The 20,162-nt window shown below is 34.4% G+C and overlaps 1 protein-coding gene and 1 pseudogene across 4 annotated transcripts in view; one reads left to right on the forward strand and one right to left on the reverse strand.

Annotated features, from left to right (window-relative positions):
* The window catches only part of LOC106636440 (threonylcarbamoyladenosine tRNA methylthiotransferase), a 135,302-nt gene that overhangs the window by 106,116 nt on the left and 9,024 nt on the right, over nucleotides 1-20,162 (forward strand). The gene's annotated exons all lie outside the window — the stretch shown is intronic.
* LOC149375282 (uncharacterized) lies at nucleotides 7,290-8,066 on the reverse strand (annotated as a pseudogene).

The raw sequence follows: 20,162 nt of genomic DNA on the forward strand, positions 1-20,162 counted from the left end.
ATGTAACGTATAACCATTACTTGTAATATATAACAAATATAATGTAAAAATGTGCCTTGCTGTACCAAGGCTATATGTACTCGTTTACAATGAAGTCTTAAAAATAAATACACTACGTTAGTAGGTATTTATTCAAAAAAAAAAAAAAAAAAAAAAAAAAAAAAAAAAACTAAGGACAAAGATAAGTATGTTACTGCAAAAATATCCAAAAACAACCTTGTGTTGCAAGAATTAGTAGTTCAACATATGTTACGTGAACAATAAAACTTGTTATAATACGCAACAAAATACTTGTTTCAAGAAATTTCCTAAAGATTTTCGTAAGAACAATTACTTTCATGAAAATTGATTTCCAAAATGTAATCAAACAAACAATAAAGAGAACAATTATAAATAGAACTACCACCCCTCCCTGTCTCAGCTTCACCCGAGACTCACTGAATGAAACACCGCATGTATTGACAGGCAATGTAAAACGTTACCAGTTAAAAATTTTACATCTATTCTTGAACTTTTTGGAACAAACTAATCCGCATTAAAAACAGTTTTATTCAGAATCCGCGCAGCTTATTTGGTCAAATAATAAGCTATAAGAAGTAGAAAAAAGAGCCTAGCCGTATAAGAAGGTAAAAAGTGCCTTAGCTCCAGAAATTCTGAAAAAATTAATGTCGATAAAGTTAAAAAAAAATTTTTCCAAATTTTTTTCAGACCCCAAAACTCTTATAGGGTTACTGGGGGCCCATAAATGTGTTTTTCGGTTTTTTTCAATTTTCTCGGTATTGGAAGCATGAAAAAATCTGAAAAAATTTGTTAAGGTGTATTTTTGTGTTTAAAATGTACATGAACTTTTTAAAATTTCGGCACCAAATTCAAATTTTGAGGGATGTTCTAAATTTTAAAAAGGACGGTTTTCAAAAACCTGCCATGGTGCAGCGCTGAAAAAAATTTATGTTTTATATCATATGTTTTTTCATTATCATTTTTTGAAGATTTTTTCAAAGCTGGGGACACATAGAAAAAAAAAAATCTCTTTTTTGGACACTTTTCTGGATTTTTCCGATATAACGGCTTCAATATGGCACCAATAGTTGATAAAATAACACTGTAGTCCTTTTCAGTCTTCAAAATTATTTATCGTTTTCTGCTAGATACATTTTTGTATAAAGAAGTACGAAAAAAAAATTTATGATTAATAAAATGAATGAAAACTGGAAATAAAGTCCAAAAATGAAACCAGTTCACATTCGAGTGAAGCTAGCTTCAATCACACAATGTAGCGTGCTTCAATCAAAAGATTCATTCAGATTCCGTCATAAAACTGTATACATTTGTATAATGTAAAGAAGAAGTATTTTTTTACACCTTGTGCATTTAAAACATGCTATTCAATTCTATTTGGGAGGGTTTAATTGGATGATAAAATGCTTCCTGAAGCCGCAACTTATTGTAAAATAGCTGGATTTTTACAATACTTATTAAGTAAAAGATTTTATTCAAATAGTGACATATTCGTTGAACTTTTATCTCAAGTACAAAACTTATAAATAAACAAAATACTTTGGCTGAAAAAGCAGAGTCAGGACGATGAAGCCATAGACAGTGTAAGTTTAGTAAACTGATATCTTGGGACTTGGAGGATTTTCCTGAACTGACTGAAAGAGAACTGAAAATATTATTTACAGGATCGTATCAGCTACACCAAGCAATTTTTTATTCAGTAGAAGTAACAGATGAGAAAAATAATTTAAATATAGAGTTTTTAAAAGTGACTCCTACGATCTTAAAGATCAAAAATCAGTCCAGGCACATTTCGAACAAAACATAAGTTTGTTTCATTGAGTATAGCCCACAAACAATAAGATGCAGTGCAATAAAAAAGTATTGCTGTGAGTGCGCGAACGGCAAGAGAACTGTCGGTTGCTGTTCACACGTTGCTTCGATTATTTATTACTTATCATTTGCTAGATACCAGTCTAGAATCATAAGACCAGCTGAAAAGCTTTCAGAAGTTTTTAGAAGAAGAGGTTATAAATAATGATATTATTTCTGTGATGAATGAAGACAGTGATCAAGATTAAATTAAAAGAGTTTAAACAACAAAGGATTATTAATGTTATAAAGAATATGCAACAATGATTGTATTTAGTTTTTTTTTATTTTTCTTAATTAATCTTAAAGAAACAAAAAGAACCTGCATTATACAACGTTATTTAAAAGTTGGAAAAAAAATAATTTCTCGTTGTTCTGTAGATTTTTTTCATTCACTGACAAAAAATTTAATAATTCTGTTCCAGATTTTGTTATTTATTCAATTTAATTTTTTTTTATATTTCCCGAAAAAATTCAATTTGGACGATGACTATCAAACTGGAATTAAGATCATCAGATAATAGAGAATTCCATTTTCCCAATTTTTTTTTCATTTTTTTTTCATTTTATAAATCGTATAAACTTTTTCATCATACTTCCTTACAGAAAAATGTATCTGGAAGAAAAAGATAAATGGATTTAAGCTCAAAAATGACTACAGTGTTATTTTATAAACTATTGGTGCCATATTAAACCCATTATATCGGAAAAATCGAGAATAATGTCCAAAAAAAAGTTTTTATTTTTTTTTTTCTATACGTCCTCAGGCTTTAAAAAATCTTGAAAAATTTAAAATTATAAAAAAAAAGAATATAAAACAAAATATTTTTCAGCGCTGCACCCAAACAGGTTTTCAAAAACCGTCCTTCTTAAAACTTCGAACGTCCCTCAAAATTTTAATTAGGCGCAAAAATTTTAAAAAATTCATGTATCTTTTAAACACAAAAATACATCTTGACAAATTTTTTCAGATTTTCTCATACTTCCAATACCAAGAAAATTGAGAAAAACCGGAAAACACGTTTTTGGCCCCTCAGTGACCCCATAACGGTTTTGGAGTCTAAAAAAAATTTTTTCAAATTTTTTTTAAACTTTGTCAACATAAATTTTTTTCAGAATTTTTGGAAATAAGACTTTTACTTTCTTATACGACTAGGCTCTTTAATAATGCTGAAAAGTATCGTGAGTTTTTTATGCTATTAGCTAAAGGGCCATAAATTTGTACATTCTCACGATATAATAAATAAAAAGGGCTACTTGTAAAAACTCTTGGAATCTAAAGCTAACAAAAAATGCATAACTGAGTAAAGTTTTTTCACAATTCTAACACTTAACGGATTCTTTATTCATCGATTTCGATGCGGCTGTTTCAATCTCGATAAATGTTCTCTGTCAGTTTCTTGATGCCTTGAGTTGTATACACTAAAGGCATTTAAAGTTTTTCTTCCAATTCACCCTCTTTCGACATTAGACATAGTTCAAACTTTTGTGAGCCCTAAAAGTTGTTTTTTGTCAACATTGTGAAGTTGTAATATGTTTGTTGGCAAGGTAGTTCGACGTTTGATGGAACTAAAGAAGAGAAGTGAGCTAAACTGTTTTTTGACTGAAGAAACCTCTGAAGAAACTCCCAGGAGGCCACCCCTCTCTACTACCGTGTTTTCGGCCAATAGCCCAGAGCCGATAGAAGGTTCGAAATTTCTCCTACGCATTGTAGTCTAGGTGTTGCCGCCACTACAAGATCCTGAGGTATCTCGACATCGGGAGGATCATTGCGGCGAAGAAACGATACTGGTGAAGGTAGAAGAGTACAAGATGTATATAGATATGAAAACTTCGTAAAAAAAAAAAAAAAAAAAAAAAAATATACTACAATCACCCTGGTGACTAGACGTTTTAGGTTTTTAAGAATTACCGCACAATCGCCAAACACCGTACAGCGATCCAGACTTTGACGAGACCAGCGAATCTACCACTCCCACAGCTTCAGGTGTGTTACCAACATCACTATTTGGCTTGAAGGGACTTCTAGACTCCCTGGAAAGTGACCCTGATCTCCCTTAACTTCCCCTTTCAGTTTGAAGCAGCCCACCTCAACAGGTTGCTCATAACATATTAAAATACTATCTAATAGTGTAGTTTTTCTTTAATAACTCTGGAAAAATCAGTTCAAGATCTAAAAAATTTCTTGATTCTTCTTCAGCATTAAACCATACTATCTTGAAGAAGATTGATTAGAACAATTGTCAGGTTATTATCAAAGATTTTAATTATTTGTTTATTTAGAATGTAGTTGAAAAGCTTGAAACTTGATAAAGTATGGCTGATAAGAAAACAAAGTAAAAAATTTAAGTGCTGTTTAGCAATGCCAACCCTAATAGCTGGCAAAACTTGATGGACTTACATATTTTATAACTTGAGTTCAAAAACTAAGTTAAAAAAATCTAGTACGTTTGAAGAATTCAACTTAACTTGGACTGTAATGGTGCGTAATTCCTTGTGAGAAAAAGTTGTACAAGGTATGGGTGCACATTATATAAAAATTTAAAGACTATGGTTTATTCTTCGAATTCAGAAAAAATAAAAAAAGATCGAAGTAACTAAGTACAAAATTATAGGACTGGCTTTGAATTTACGTTGCGTTTTAATCAACATTCTGATTGTTTTTTAAATGAATATTTATGTAGCTCATGATTTCAAAGAATTGTTATCAGCATAGAGATTTTTCAATGTAGCACACGAATTCTATACTGATGTATAAGCTTCAGCTTGATCAGAGAAAGGAGAAAACATTGTATTAAAGCTCCGTCTATTTTTTATATAAGTTTATTTCGTTGATCTCCGTCTATTTTTGTCTAGCTGTTTTACATGTATACGTATATACGTATAAATTATCAGTAGCGTCACAGTTTAGGGGTACCTAAGTCTAGTTAAAGATAGCTAATCAAGTAGATTGGCTGGACACACATAAACGGGGCCTTTATACTATTCTCAGATCACTATCACGATAGTATCAGATTATACTATCACGCAGTAGCTGCTCCTTCTTACGCTCTGTACTTATATTTCTATGATGATTCCATTTCTATGTTTTTGGAATCCCAGAGAACAAAAAACAAGTCTTGATACGTCTGAATCTACATATCAATTATAACTTGTTGTGATTTTGACTTATAAATTTAAAAAAATTTTATCCCATAGTTTTGTTTGAAAAAATCAGCAATTTTTAGTGTATGATGACGGCCGAACCAAAACTATAAAAGAAAAAGCGGTCCGTGTTACAGTAGATTTTTCTAAAAATTTAGCTTCTGTCGCACAAGATGCCTAACAATCTAAGCACAAGAATAAAAACTAATATACGGCTTCCACAGTTGTCTTTTATAATTAATATTCGTCATGAATAATTTTATTTAGGAAGTACATCGAGCATAATAGTTAAACCATCTTATAAGATTGTACATGCCGTGATGTAGTTGCTATATATGTCATGCAACAAAACAATGCACTAAAAGTTAAAAATTTTTTGTAAATAATGTATGTTTGTTACTACTGGCGTTGACTTATAAAAAAAAGTTAGAATACTGGGGATTTAAAGATGTTGGCGGAGTGGTACTGTTATCAGACTTCTCGTGTGTTAGCGAAGATTAAGGTGAAGAAGAGGAACCATGCCACCTAGCTCTTGTAGTTAAACTAAATTAATTGTGCACGCACAAAATATTTCTGATACCCAGAGAGTTTTGGGTACTGCGAGTCCTACAATTATTCTGCAATGTCAGTAACTTATTTTTTGAAAATGCTGATATCAACAATCCAAAAAGATAAAAATCAATCATACAATAACAAAATATCATTGCTGGGACGTCTTGTTTTACGTTGAATATCCAACACCGTTTGTAATACTAACAACATTCTATTATGTATGCTTTGATACCGTTTCTTTTTTAAAAGAATGATTTAGTATCAACAATCAAGCAGCCATTCAGAAAATTCTGAGAATTATATGAAAGCTACTTTATTTACACGTTCTCATAATACTACATATTCATTTAACTAAAGAAAACTAAACAATGAATATTTTAGGATCTTCTGTTTGCGTTGGTAACATTACCGAATTTTTCTTAGTGAAAAACAAACCTTAAAACTATATTAATGTCATCTCCATTTATTAAAAAATGCACGAGTTTTCTGATGAATTTTTATTATGTTAGTTTGTTTTGGTTTTCTCATTATAAATATTGTAACAAGTTCAAATATTCTTTAAACTTTGAAAAAACATTTTCCGCTTCAACAAGATATTTTTCATGATACGAAGTTGAGTAAAAGGCAAGGAATGTACAGTCATTGGAAGATTAAAAACATAGCTATTATGTACATTTATGTACTACTTTTTTTCTTTAAGTAAGTGTAGAAAAAAGTAAGAAAGTGTAAGGACTCAAAAATATGTATAATATTAAAAAGAGTGATTGACATTTATCAAGTTTCTTTTTAAGACAGGTTTTCGTTTTTTGTAACCTAACAAAATCTTACACAAGTACAATTTTAACACAGCTACTATTTTAGATATTTTTAAGTGCCTATTCCAATGCACCACTTGGAGTTAGGCAGAGTCTTTTTATACAAGCTTCTAAGCTATAAGCCACTTTTTATACACTGTTTTGATTTTACTGCTAAACTAAATGATCTCATTATTAAATATATTGACTCCGAGGTAGTGGATAAATAAAATTGCACTTATTAATACTTGAAGAAATATTTTAATAACTGAAATAAAGATTATAATATCTGCCTAACTGTTTCACTATACAAAGTACACATACATAATATCTTGCACTCATGGTGTCTATGCCACCCAATAGATGTCACTAATTACATAACTGATGTGCAGAGTTGGCCCTGGCTTTGTTCAGTGCTCTCTCCGGATCACCTGAGCTGCTCCAGGATGTAGGGTATCTACAATGACAATAAGGACGAGAGGTCGTTAGTATAATATAACGTTTATTTAGTAGTTACACCGATGTGACCGCTCTGCTAGGCGGCTAGCCATGGACTGACTATACCACTTCATACAAGTGCACTTGCTTCGCGCTAGGGGAATCTCCCCACTACTCAGCTAGTTATAATACAACATCCCCACAATACTCTCCCCAAGTTATGACCATAACTTACAAATTAACTTAGCTAAATTGCAGCTTACGAAGGCCTTGAAGGAGTTTACAAACAGCGGGATAAATTTGTATAAACTGTTATCGCAGTTATCACAGGCAAGTCAGTCAATATTTAAAGAAAATACGAACAATAATTGACGCTAGTTATAATCATGGTTTAAAGAGATACACGCACGTAGCTTATGATATAAGTACAAATTAAAAAAATACATGAAAAAGAAACAATTCCTAGGCGCAACTTAGACACTAAAAAAAAGTCTAATTCGTCTCAGGACTAAAGCTAACCTGTTTTTTGGCATACGTTTTTAATACACATTTAGGCTCTGTACGCTGACTAGGAATGGAAAATGGTTCAGGAAGAGCTAAAGATTGCAAGCCGTCAGGTACGAAATGAGCAGGTTTAAGCTGCTCCGTGGACACCACCCAAGGATTACCATTAACATCTATCTTATAATCTAAATCAGAAATTCGCTCCAATACTTTATGCGGACCGGAGTAGGGTCTTTCGAGGGACTTCTTAACCAGCGGAGCTTTCAAAAAAACATGAGAAAACATTTTTAATTCTTTGAAGAAAAAGGTACAGGGCTTGTGTCTATGGGCCACCGGAACGGGTTTGACATTCTGCATGTGCACACGGAACTCCTCTAAGAAGATCTGAGGATTTGGAGTAAAATCATCGGGCTTGCAGAATTCACCAGGCATGTGGAGAGTTGTTCCATACGAAAATTCCGCTGGGGATCCGCCCGTATCCACGCGCACCGCAGTCCTTAAACCCAAAAGTACAGTAGAGAGTTAGCGCAGCCAATCACGATTGTTATGGCACATCAGCGCCTTTTTAAGATTGCGATGCCAACGCTCAATCAGGCCGTTAGAGGCAGGGTGATAAGAAACCTTCCTCACACGCTGAGTACCCATTAGACTTAACAAAGTCTTGAACACCTGAGATTCAAACTGGGCTCCCTGATCTATAGTGATTATACGAGGAGCGCCAAAACGAGCTACCCAAGTGTCATAAAAGGCACGGCTAACTGACATCGTGGAAATATCTTTTAATGGGGCCACCTCAGGCCAACGCGAAAATCGGTCCATCATAGTTAAAAGATAACAATAACCATCTCAATTAGGTAAAGGACCTACGATATCCACATGGATTTCTGAAAACTTACCATCGGGAGCGATGAACTGAACGGGGTTACTTTTAACGTGCCGCAAAACCTTAGAAATCTGACAGTCTATACAGGACTTGCACCTTAATATCGCGATGCATCGAGGGCCAGACATATCTCTGTCTGATTATAGAGTCCGTCACCTTGGCACTCGGATGGGCAGGCATGTGAAATAATTCGTAAACGCGTCTTCGAAGAGGCTTAGGCACATAGGGACATGAAATATTACCGGAGATATCACAGTAGATTTTATGGTGGCCAGGGCCCCATTTAATAGCCTTGAACTGAAGCGAGTGCTTTACTGGATCTTTAAGCAGCTCTACTAGTTCAGGATCAACTTTTTGGAGCTAAGTGAGCTCGAGAATATTAAACTCGACCGGAAGACGAATGAGGTCCACACGAGATAGGGCATCAGCAACTAAATTATCTGCGCCTGCAAGGTGTTTAATAGAAGTCGTGAATTGAGAAATAAATGTCAACTACCTACATTGGCGAAGAGAAGTCTTCTCAGCCCGCTGTTGAGAAGCGTGGATAAGAGGCTTTTGGTCCGTCAGGATGTAGAATTCTCTACCCTCAAGGAAGTATTTAAAGTACTTGATTGATTCGAAGATAGCAGTTAATTCCTTATCGTACACCCCATAATTTAACTGGGCTGGTGAGAATTTCTTTGAAAAAAATCCCAAGGGTTTCCAGACGTTACCCTGTAGCTGCTCAAGCACACCACCCATGGCCAGATTCGAAGCGTCGGTAATTAGACGCGTTTTTGCGGAAAAGGATGGGTGACATAAAAGAGCGACCTCAGCCAAATCCTGCTTAATTTTTTCAAACGCTACCTCCGATTCAGGAGTCCAGATGATCTCACGTTCATCATTTTTGGTTAATCCGCGCAAGTATTCGTTCAGTGGAGCAAAAGTTTCAGCCGCATGAAGGAGGCAACGACGATAGGTATAAACGAGGCCCAGAAAACGGCGTACTTCCATAACGGTCTTGGGCTTAGAAAAGTTGCTGACCGCTTAGACGTTGTCACGCGAGGGTTAAGAACCATCCTTGTTTATAACATGGCCTAGAAAGGCAATTTCTGTTTTAAAAAACTTACATTTACTCAAGTTCAACTGTAAGCCAAAATTCTTCAAACGCTCAAAGACAATGTTAAGATGCTTAGCATGTTCCTCGGGGCTTGAAGAAAATATCAAAATATCGTCCAAATAGACAAAGACAAATTCTAAACCACTAAAGGCACGATTTATGAAGCGCTGAAATGTTTGACCAGCGTTTTTCAACCAAAAGGGGACTACCAAATACTTGAACAGCCCAAAAGGGGTTATTACAGCTGTTTTGGGAACGTCCTCTGGGGTGATGGGAATTTGATAATACGCCCAGTAAAGATCCCAGTAAATGATGCCATCCTGGACTAGTTTTTCAAATTCTGATTTAACAGCCTGATATTTGTCAGGATTTAAACGATGAGCACGCTCCGAAGCTGGGGGGCCTTTAGTAATAATGTGATGAAACACATCAGGCGAGTTCCATCTGATGGGAGGCTTCTGTCCAGTTACCTCGGGAAATTGAGACAGAAGCCTACTAACCTCATCACCAGGTACCACACTTACCGAAAAAGGCAAAACCGACTTGAGAAAACCCAGCGTAGACGCGTCAGAGCATGGGACAATTAACCTACGTCTACGAATATCAACTAGTAGTCCAAGGCTGTCAAGCATATCCGCACTGATTATAGGGTAAGGGACTGCAGCTACACAAAACCTCCAGGTTATTGGATTGTGAAAGTGGAGGTCCAAGACCAAATCAGTCTCTCCGAACACCTCAATAGGAGTGTTATTAGCTGCTACTAGTTGAGTGGATGCAAAAGAAAAAGACTCAGCCGATTCCTTAGGCAATAATGACAGTTCTGACCCTGTATCAATTGAGAAAACTAAATTTGTCTGACGATCCTTAATGTGGAGAAGTTAAGACCTATTAGCCTCAAAAACTGCTCCAACATGGGGAGGTACTGTTAGTTTTCCGAGGAAGGAGACCAAGAACAAGGTTTAAAACAACGGTGGGCTTTGAGACCATACTTCTTGTGAAGATGACAAAGATGCGAATCACCCTCCAAAGAGCCAGAACGAGGATTAGGTTTGCCACGCAACTTAGAACATCCACGTTGGCGTTTAAATTTATCCAGATCAGTTTTAAGATCAGAAACTAGGGTAGTCAATCGCGACAAATCATTTTGTAAAGTTTGAAAAGAAGGGGCATGAACTGAAACAGCAGAAACTGTATTACTACAAGGGTCAGCCGCCTCCATGTATTTATCAGCCATTTTAGCGATTTTGTTCAAATCCTTAATATCCGAAATTACAATAGCTGCGCGACAAGGAGTGGAAATCTGGTCGAGAAATACTGTGCGAAGTATGTCATCGCTGCACTTAGTATCTAAAGCTCGTAACCTACTTAAAATTAAAGATGGTTTGCCATTCGAAGGCACTTGGCCTGTAATAACTTGGTGCAACCTTGCTTCTGCTGAGCTACCAAAGGTGGATAATAGCCTTTTTTTAATCTGATCATAAATATTGGCTGGACGAGGCTCTAAAATCATCAAATCCTGAATAGCCTGAAGGGCATCCAGCTCAAGCTTAGCTGTGACATGATCAGCTTTGGTAGCTGAGACAGAAATATCAGCGTTACGAAGTGTAACTTCAGCAGAAAGTAACCACGTGACCGGATTATCGCGACAAAAGGCCGGAAGCTTAGGCTGTTTATATATTGCCGCGACTGATTGAACATCACTTTGACCAGTACGAGCGCTTTGAATTTAACTAATCTGAGCATTAGCTGACGCTAGTTCACCTTCAAGCTGACTAATTCTTTCAGCCCCCGTAGCCATGATAACCAGTGTGAAACTTTACAATATTTCAATTAGCTTGCATTTGCAGATGCAGTATAAATTCGTAAAAAATCGAAGCTCACACTGTATGTAGGATAAAAACTTTTTTTTTTTAAACATGATAAAGTTTTTCTTTAAAAAAAAATAAATAAATAAGAATTTTTAAACGCTCGAAATCGCTATTAAAAATACTAGCTGGGATTTACACACTTACTATACGTTTCTCGTTTAATAAAGGCGTTCGAAGAAAGAACATACAAAGTAGTTCACGAATTGTTACTATAATTTGCACAAGAAAAATAAATGAGCACGTGGTGGCCACGCGAAAAACAAAATTCCAGGTAAACGATTCGGCAAAAAGCCCACAGCTCTACAAACTAACCTAAGCGTCACGCTTTCTTCAATTACGCAGTCATTTAAATTCATTTAGTAAATGTTAAGAATAATAAGACGCCGTTTTAACGCTTGCTCAAAGGCTTACGAAAAAGTTACACTTCTCAGAAGACGCGCACTGTCACTGTTTACCGCACACACATACCTTCATAAAAGCCATGTGGCGAGACGAATTACCAAGCCGGACTGCCCCGTTGAAGATATAACAGGACAGCAGCACGACGAGGTGCGGCAGCTTCGATGACGAGTAGACAGTGCAGCAGGCCTGCCGACAGAAGGATAAAAACGTTGTTGCAGCTGAGCGTGAAGAAGCGGCTAACAGCTAGGGCAGCTATGAGAAAAAACCAACCAAAATGGCGGGAGATCAGCCCTCGCAGAGAGTTGTCCTATGGTCCTCACTGAGTAGCAGCGTGCAGGGATTGACATCATGTCGGGGTCACCAATGTGGAGAGTTGACCCCGCCTTTGTTCAGTGCTGTCTCCGGATCACCTGAGCTGCTCCAGAATGTAGGGTATCTACAATGACAATAAGGACGAGAGGTTGTTAGTATAATATAACGTTTATTTAGTAGTTATACAGATGTGACCGCTCTGCTAGGCGGCTAGCCATGGACTGACTATACCACTTCAGACAAGTGCACTTGCTTCGCGCTAGGGGAATCTCCCCACTACTCAGCTAGTTGTAGTACAATATCCCCACACTGATAAAAGTTTGGGTACATTCGAATTTTTATGACATAGTTATTTTGGTAGGATTGTTACTAAACCTTCCGCTTCAGATCAACCCTGAGTTACTCAATGAAAATTTTCCTAAGATCCCACAACATTTCCTTGCAAAAAATAATTTTAGGACAGTATTTTTGAGACTGTGTGTTGTGTCTTCAACGTTTTTTATGTAAAATCCATCAAAATTCTTGTAAAATTAAATAGCCAGACGTTTTACATTATTATTCATTGTTCGTTATTGATAATTTACTTAAATTTACTTACGTACATGATTTTTTCACGGATACTGTTAAAATCGTTACGAGGGAAAGAGGTTTCTACTGAGCGGCCATCGGGAACGACTAACACTTATTACGTCAAGGACCTTCATCCAAAATATCGCTTTTATAAACCATAGTCGCCTGTGGATTCCCTTCGAGACTCGTCGTGTACTCCCTCGAAAGCCTCCTCCCTTGCTTCGTCTTCCTTTTTTCTGGCCCTTTTGAGGAACCACTGTTCTCTTTACATTAATATTTTATACCTTTTTAATCATTCACTCTTGTCTTATTACTTCTATTATCCGCTTTGCCTTATAGTACAAGTATGTACGAATTTACCGTGAATTAGCCATCTGCATAGTACTAGTATACATTTGGTGTTGTTTTATATACAATACAATACATTTGGTATCATACATTACGTAATGTGATACGTAATTTTAGTTTACAATCGTACATACACTTTATTTATCTATCAATTTTTTTTTTTTTTTTTTTTTTTTTTTTTTTCGTACAAATTGCTTATCACTATGTATTAAAGAAAAAGAAAACTATTTCTTGTTTTCGTCCTACAGAGTGCCCTCCCCCCTACCCTGATGTAGTTGAGCGACTCCTGGCGTTTGTACTTACTTATTTTCTCATTGAGTTAGTGTATGTTGTGTGACTAACGGTAATTCTATCTAATATAAGGTATTCATAATTTTACACGTATCTTCCATTTTATTCTATTGTATGATTGTTAAGTCACTATTGATGATTTTTTTTACATGTACATAAGTTCAAAAAAAAAATTATTCTTATCTCCATGTATTTAAAAAAAAAGTAAATTCTCCCTTATTCTCGTTTCATGGACTGCGTTCCTTAATACAGTCGAGTGATTCTCGGTGCTCATACTTGTTTGCCTATTAATTTCAATAATATGCCTTGACCAACGACGATTTTGTTATGCGCCTACAGAGTTGTAGTCGCCGCTCTAATTGGGGTTGTACTATTGGCGTGGTTTAAACTGTTACCGACTCTCCTGTTTTTTCGGGACTCTTGTTTTACTGTAATCATTTTGTAGTAAGTTAATAGTGGGGCACCCCGATGAAGAAGGCACTTGTTTGTAAGAAAAAGGAGTTTCGTTCTTGCAATTGTTGTCTCTGCCATTAGGTATAAAAGTCGTTTATAATTTGTTATTTCTTTACGCGCATGTCAAATTTCAGCGAACGTGTGGGACTTTTTAACAATTTACCCTAAGGGTGTCCCTAAGTTTTGGGTTGCCCTTGCCTATTATATAGCTTAAGTTTCCCATTGGATAAGAGTATGTTGACACCATCTGTGATCCCTTTTTTTTTAAAGGTCCGTGTAATTCTTGCAAGATTTTTTTTTTTTATATTCACAATGGCTATTTTAAAGTAGGTAGTATTTAGCCTTTGCTCTACATTTGACAGTGCTGCATATACAGACATTTATATTGTGAGCAGCACAGCCTGTATTAGGCCGTAGAATGTCCGTACTTTTTATTGAAATTGTACTATGGTTCTAGCCCTGGCATTTTATAAACAATGGCTCCTCTTACACTGCTGTAAGAGCTCAAAGGTTAGGTACATGCAATCGGACCCAGTAAGTGTCTCTCAATTCGATTTCGACCGTACATTCTTTCTAATTGCTTATACTGTGTTATACTATAAGCCTTGCTTCGCATGAATAGTGTTACCTTATCTCTCTTATTAGTTATATATGTTCGCAGATAAATAACTCGTGCAGTTTTTTACAGCTGAAAATTTTGAGAGTTGTTATTGCTATGTATGTGTCGATTATCTTATTTATGACCATATATTCAGCCTCTGGGCATATATAACCATAAGTATTTGAACTATTTAGGCTTTCTTTCTTTATTGGCAAGAGCAAATTTCTGTATGAATCGGAGTAATCTTTATCTAGCAATAAGATACTTATATGGTAAATTAATTAATTGTTCGGCGATAGAACTGTTAATTCGGATATATTTATTATTTCGAACGGACTAATCTGAGATCCTGCACCCAGGAAAATGAGCTTGGATCTGCATAGTTTTGCCTTTATTTCAGAGTTAGTGCAGACGATATCAGCCTTAGATGTATTAGCCCTCTTGCCGCAAAGAGCATTTATTGTGCATTTATTGTGGAGTCGCAGTCTGCCATATGCGACTTTACGCTAAGATCCAGTATATTTATAGCTGTAATCAATGAATTATCTATTAACTGTAGAATATTTAGAATACATGGCTTCCGTTATTTTGTCGTTTATTGTTTGCAGTCTGTACCTTTAAGCCACTTTAGTGGTTTGCTTTTTTTTTCACAATTGCCTGAATATCAATTCTAATTTGGGTCCTAACGAGAGGTGAAATGATAAGTCTATTTTTTTATTATTTTCCAATTCTGCTGGTTGTAGCCAACAAAAAATCATTTCCGTAATTAACACTCAATTATTTTTTATCTGTGATGTCGGCTTCTGTAGCTACTCTAGAACCTCCCTGCATTACAAATTTCATTATATATTTATTTGCGAAGCTTGGCTCCTGTTTACATGTTGGTCCCTGTGCTAAATACCTGTCTTGACACTATTTATACTTCATCGTTAGCTATGTATTTAAGTGTATCACCGTACGTACCGCATTCTTTATTTTATCCTTCTCCCCCTTTTTTTGAGTTAACCGTCGAGCTGCGAGTGTGACTCTGTCTTTGCTTATAAAGTGTGTACAAATGCATGTACCTTCTATTCTCTTGCCCGCTCTTTTTTGCATAATTATTATTATTCATTTTATTATTATAATCATAATTATTTTCTTCCGTTTATTTAAAAATTCCCTATCGCAATATATTTCGATGAATTCAAAAAATACAGTTTCTGTCTAAGCAGTGTATCAACTTTTCGTTTGCCTGCTTCGCGTAATTTAAGGACGTTGTCTACTTATTGAGATAATCACAGAAGTCGATGAAAATGAGAAGATGAATATTAAGAGCGTAAAGAATACACACGTCTTTTTTAAACATACGTTATAATACTAATTATTAAGAAATACAATAGTTAACACTTGCTCTTATGGGACAGATGTAAATTTTTGATAGAAAAGTGTGATGGAAATCACACAGGACAACAAAAATTGAGGTGTAGGGAAAATAAAGTGTAAGAAAAAATTGAGCAAAGTTTTAACTGTTGTTATAACTGATATTACGGAAAACACGTTTAGGCGTAAAAACACAAACACATCGCATCAAATGTACGAACACATATGTTGGTACATGAGATACTAAGCTGAGAGCAGAAGCAGACAACTTCGAATGTAGATAACATATAAATTACAATTAATATGCAAGGTTGTAAGCCATCAACTTGACTTCGATAACGTAGTTAGCTACTTAAAAAAAAAGAAAATAGACAACGTCCTTAACCTATCTTTCTAGTATTGTGGGTGTTCTTGTATTTTCTATCTTTCTTTCACACCCTGGTTTTTTTTAGGTAACTCAACTTACCTCTACTTCGTAATTGGGTAATTCTTTTATAAATCGAACGAATTTTGACTTTTACCTCTCTGATTCGGCTGAAAATTTTTTTCCAGTTTCTATATTAAAAATTCAGGGATACGTGTCCCAGAAATTTTTTTTTATCGCCTATTTTCGATTTTATAAGTTGAAACAAATTTCATAATAGTGGTTGGAAACTCATTTTAAACAATGTCTAGCTCCGAATCCTTAAGAGCTACAAAATTTTCACCAATAACACTTTTGTAAGCATGAAATTTCAAGTCAACGCATTACAAAATCACACAGTATTGGACTACAGGGACTGCCCATTGGAGAGCCAAAAACTTGTTTATAAAATTTCTTGTTGAAATAGAAAAAAGTTGAATTCAAAATCAAGAGTACACCTGTGAAAAATTCATCAGAGAAACATTGATTTTACCGTACAAGAATTTCCAAAAATGTCTTATTGCATTTATCAGAAAGAAATTTTGAAAAAATAAAAGTAGGTCAATTCAAAATTTTTTGTATCTTTAATTAATTGGTTTAAAGGATTATTTTCTAGCTGTAAATAATATATATCATCACTTAACAATTCTTCTACTTTATTAATGTAAGTTTCTTTGTCAATGACAACAGTGATATTTCCTTTGTCTGCTTTAGTAATTGAAATGTGTTTATTATTTTTAAGAAATACTCGTGTTCGCTTTAAATTTCATTATTTAAAGAAAGACGATTAGATACATAGTGTCTATTGTTACCAATCATGTTAAGTAGTCCTTTTCTGAGAGTCTTAAATTCTCCCGAATATTTTAATCAATGTTCAACATTCTTGAAAAGTTGAAAATAATCACATTTAGTAACATCAGAAACAAAATTAAATTTATCGCTTTACTCTAATATGCTTGAGACACAATTCGGTAGCGGTGTGTCAAAAAGGTTACATAGCCAGTTTTCTTTTATTTTACTTATGCCTTTATTGTTGTCAAATGCAGAGCACCAAACCGAGCCAGGGTCACTGACACTTTTAGTTGGAAGTGTATCGTATACACTTTCGCGCTCGGATTCTTCATGTGAGAAAAGGGCATTGAACTTTTTTGTAATTTTTAACGACATTCGCGAAAAATGCCATTCAATTTTAATTCGTCATAATCAATAAATAAATTTATCATATAAGATTCACAGACATGACTTAATATTTTTTCTTTAATTAATTCTATTTTATTTCTTAAAAAATGAGTTTTTGTGTACCAGTCCGAAATTTCATTATTTAAAATTAATTTATGTAATTTAGAAATAGCTGATTTATGTTTCATATTCGATCGAAAACTAAAAAAGGTAACGTAATTAAGCTTATTGGTACATTGTGTGATATGTCTTGGAAAAACGTCACAAGTCCTACATTTAGTTGAAAATTTTTGCTCAAATTCACTGCTTTTTAAGTCTTTCTGAATACATTTAAGCTTAGAAAAACTAAAACTTACATTTCTACCGAAGCACGCACGTATGGAGTCAAGCACCCTTGAAAGCCATTCAAACTTCCTACTGGTAAAGATGGTTAGTAGTTGTTGCAATCTGGTGTTTTCCATAGCAGCACAGTGTAGATGCTGATATAAATATAAAGGTTGTACAGCTTCTACATATTTAATAATTTTTTGCTATGCCTATCATGTGACGAGTTACGGAAGGAAATGTGTCCTCAATTTTTTTATAAGGCCACGATCGAAAAATAGTCAACATTTTAATTTTATAAACGCGGTCGGCCGAAGTATTGAAACTTGTCTGTAAAGCACTTATTATCAAAGACTCATCGTCATCTGCTTCAAGATCATCTGGATTATCTTGGCTCAAATTAACAATTTTTTCATCAATTACAGGCGATATTTGTTCTGATTTTTCTTCCAAATACCACTTCGAAAATAGTTTTTGTTTTTTGATGGGTGAAGATCCTAAGAAGCTTAATCCTTTGTTTAAAAAATCCACTCATTCACTTTGCAAAGATGGATTATCTCCCGTAAATCCATATGTACCGTCATTGCTCCCAACTTTTATATCAGATTCTTCACTTGAAGAATCCTTTTTTTGTAGCGTCTAAAAAATAAATGAGACTAAAACATCGACATTAAATTCTACGAGAGGTTGGGTATGTCTCAACTCTATATAATAATCGAAATATTGTACGTACCAATTCTGGTAGTTCATTTTCACTCTCTTCTGTATCTTCTTTTTTCAACTTTGATAACTTCAAGCGTCAAGAAAAACAAATTTTTTGTTGTAATGCATCTGACGAAATCGCCAAGTCCAGTTTCAAAAGTTGGTTTTCATTTACTGTCCTCAAATCAGAAATGTTTGTTATTGGATGTTTGAGATTAAAAGGATTAAAACATCTGTCTGATCGATAACTAATATTTTGCATTTTACGTGCCTCTTTCCGTGGCATTTTTACAAAGCAAAAATTATTCGTCTTTAAATTACAACGAGCGAGAATATGACTTGGTAGCGGACCAAAATAAACGCACAGCTGATCCAAAAGCCAACGAACTTGTAGTACGGGGAATGTACGTGAGTAGCGTGGATAACACTTAGAATCATAGATCGTACAGTAGGCAGGCTTCCTCGCGAAATTTTAAAATTCCAAAAAATCTAAGGGATGAAAAATCTATTCTTTATATAAAAGCACACAATTAATAAAACAATAAAAAACAAAGTAGCAACAATAAAATTTGAAAAACAAAAAACAGTTTACGTGTTAATGTTACGTCGAGCATTGTTATTATTATTTTTTTGTCTAGTGGTTAATAATCTTTTTTTTTCTCTAATGATTATTCGTTTTTCATTATATAGAAGATAAGATTGGAAAACAAATCACTCATGATTTAATTTTAATGAAAATTTATACTAAATAAATGATAAAATGGTGATTTCTCACTTTTTTGCATGATAATACAAAATTTTGAGGTTATACTGACAAATAGCAAGTACAAAAGTTGTAGATCTTTCAAATATCTACACTTCTTACCCATAACTTTTTTCGATACGAGGTACAGATATCATTTTATACTCAAAAAACAGTGTTTTTACCACTACGCATTACATAAATTAATATTTTAATAATAACAATAGAAAAGTTTCCGTATTTTAGAAACATTATTTATACGTAAAATCTTATGCAGAATACGATGGTAATAATAAAAACTCTATGTATTTTGGGGGTAATAGTTAAAAATCGATTAAAACAATTAAATTGTTGATAACAATATTAATTTGTTGATAAATTTTTTTTCAATTTTTTTTCTTGAAGTTAAACTCTTTATCTACAAAATTTCCATTGGTGAAAATTTTGTAGCACTTAAGGATTTGGAGCTATACATTGTTTAAAATGAGTCTCTAACCACCATTGTAAAATTTGTTTTAACTTATAAAATCGAAAATAGGCAATAAAAAAAAAAAATCCTCGGACACATATCTCTTATTTTTCAATGTAAAAACTGGAAAAAAATTTTCAGCTGAATCGGAGAGATGACGATTTATTTTTAGGGAAATCCGTTTGGTTTGTTAAAAAATGACCTAATTATGCATACTATTCTGGTAATCTTTTGGTTTCTTTGTCTCGTCGTTATCAGATGCTTCTGGACTTGTGCATTTGATTTTTACCTTTTTTGGTTTTCTCTGTATCCTTTCTTTTTTTTTTTGCTTGAAATGTAAAAACTAGGGTCCATCACTAATGCATTTCCCTGTATTTTCTTATTGGTTGGCTAGCTCATTCAGCTCTTGTCTTGGACGCTCTGGGTACGTTTCCCTTCCGTGTACTATCAGATTCTGTGGAGGTGGAACAGGTATCCTGTTTGTTATGCCTGGGTGATGTACAATACAGATTTATAATCTTGAATTTCTACTTTAAGTGTATTTAACTGAATATTTGGTTTTTTTCATAAGTTGAAATGTTTCAAAGATTTATGGTACGTGATAAACTTTTGTCGCAACAGATAAAGTCTAAATTGCCTTTTAGTTAATACAATTGCTAACAGCTCTGATATGTGTAGGAAAATAAAGCTCTCTTCCTTTCAAACAACGTTACGCGTATTCGCATGGTTTATCCTTTCCTATCTTACCCTGACTGAAGATTGCTTTTAATCCAATACATCCGTCGTCACGATGAAGGCTTTTATCTCTACTGCACAGTGTGTCTACGAAATTTTTGGATGCCTCCTTCTCTTAGTC

The sequence above is a fragment of the Copidosoma floridanum genome, unplaced genomic scaffold, assembly GCF_036245765.1.
Source record: "Copidosoma floridanum isolate Cflo_tuat_1 unplaced genomic scaffold, Cflo_Japanese_pri ptg000008l, whole genome shotgun sequence".
Taxonomy (NCBI): domain Eukaryota; kingdom Metazoa; phylum Arthropoda; class Insecta; order Hymenoptera; family Encyrtidae; genus Copidosoma; species Copidosoma floridanum.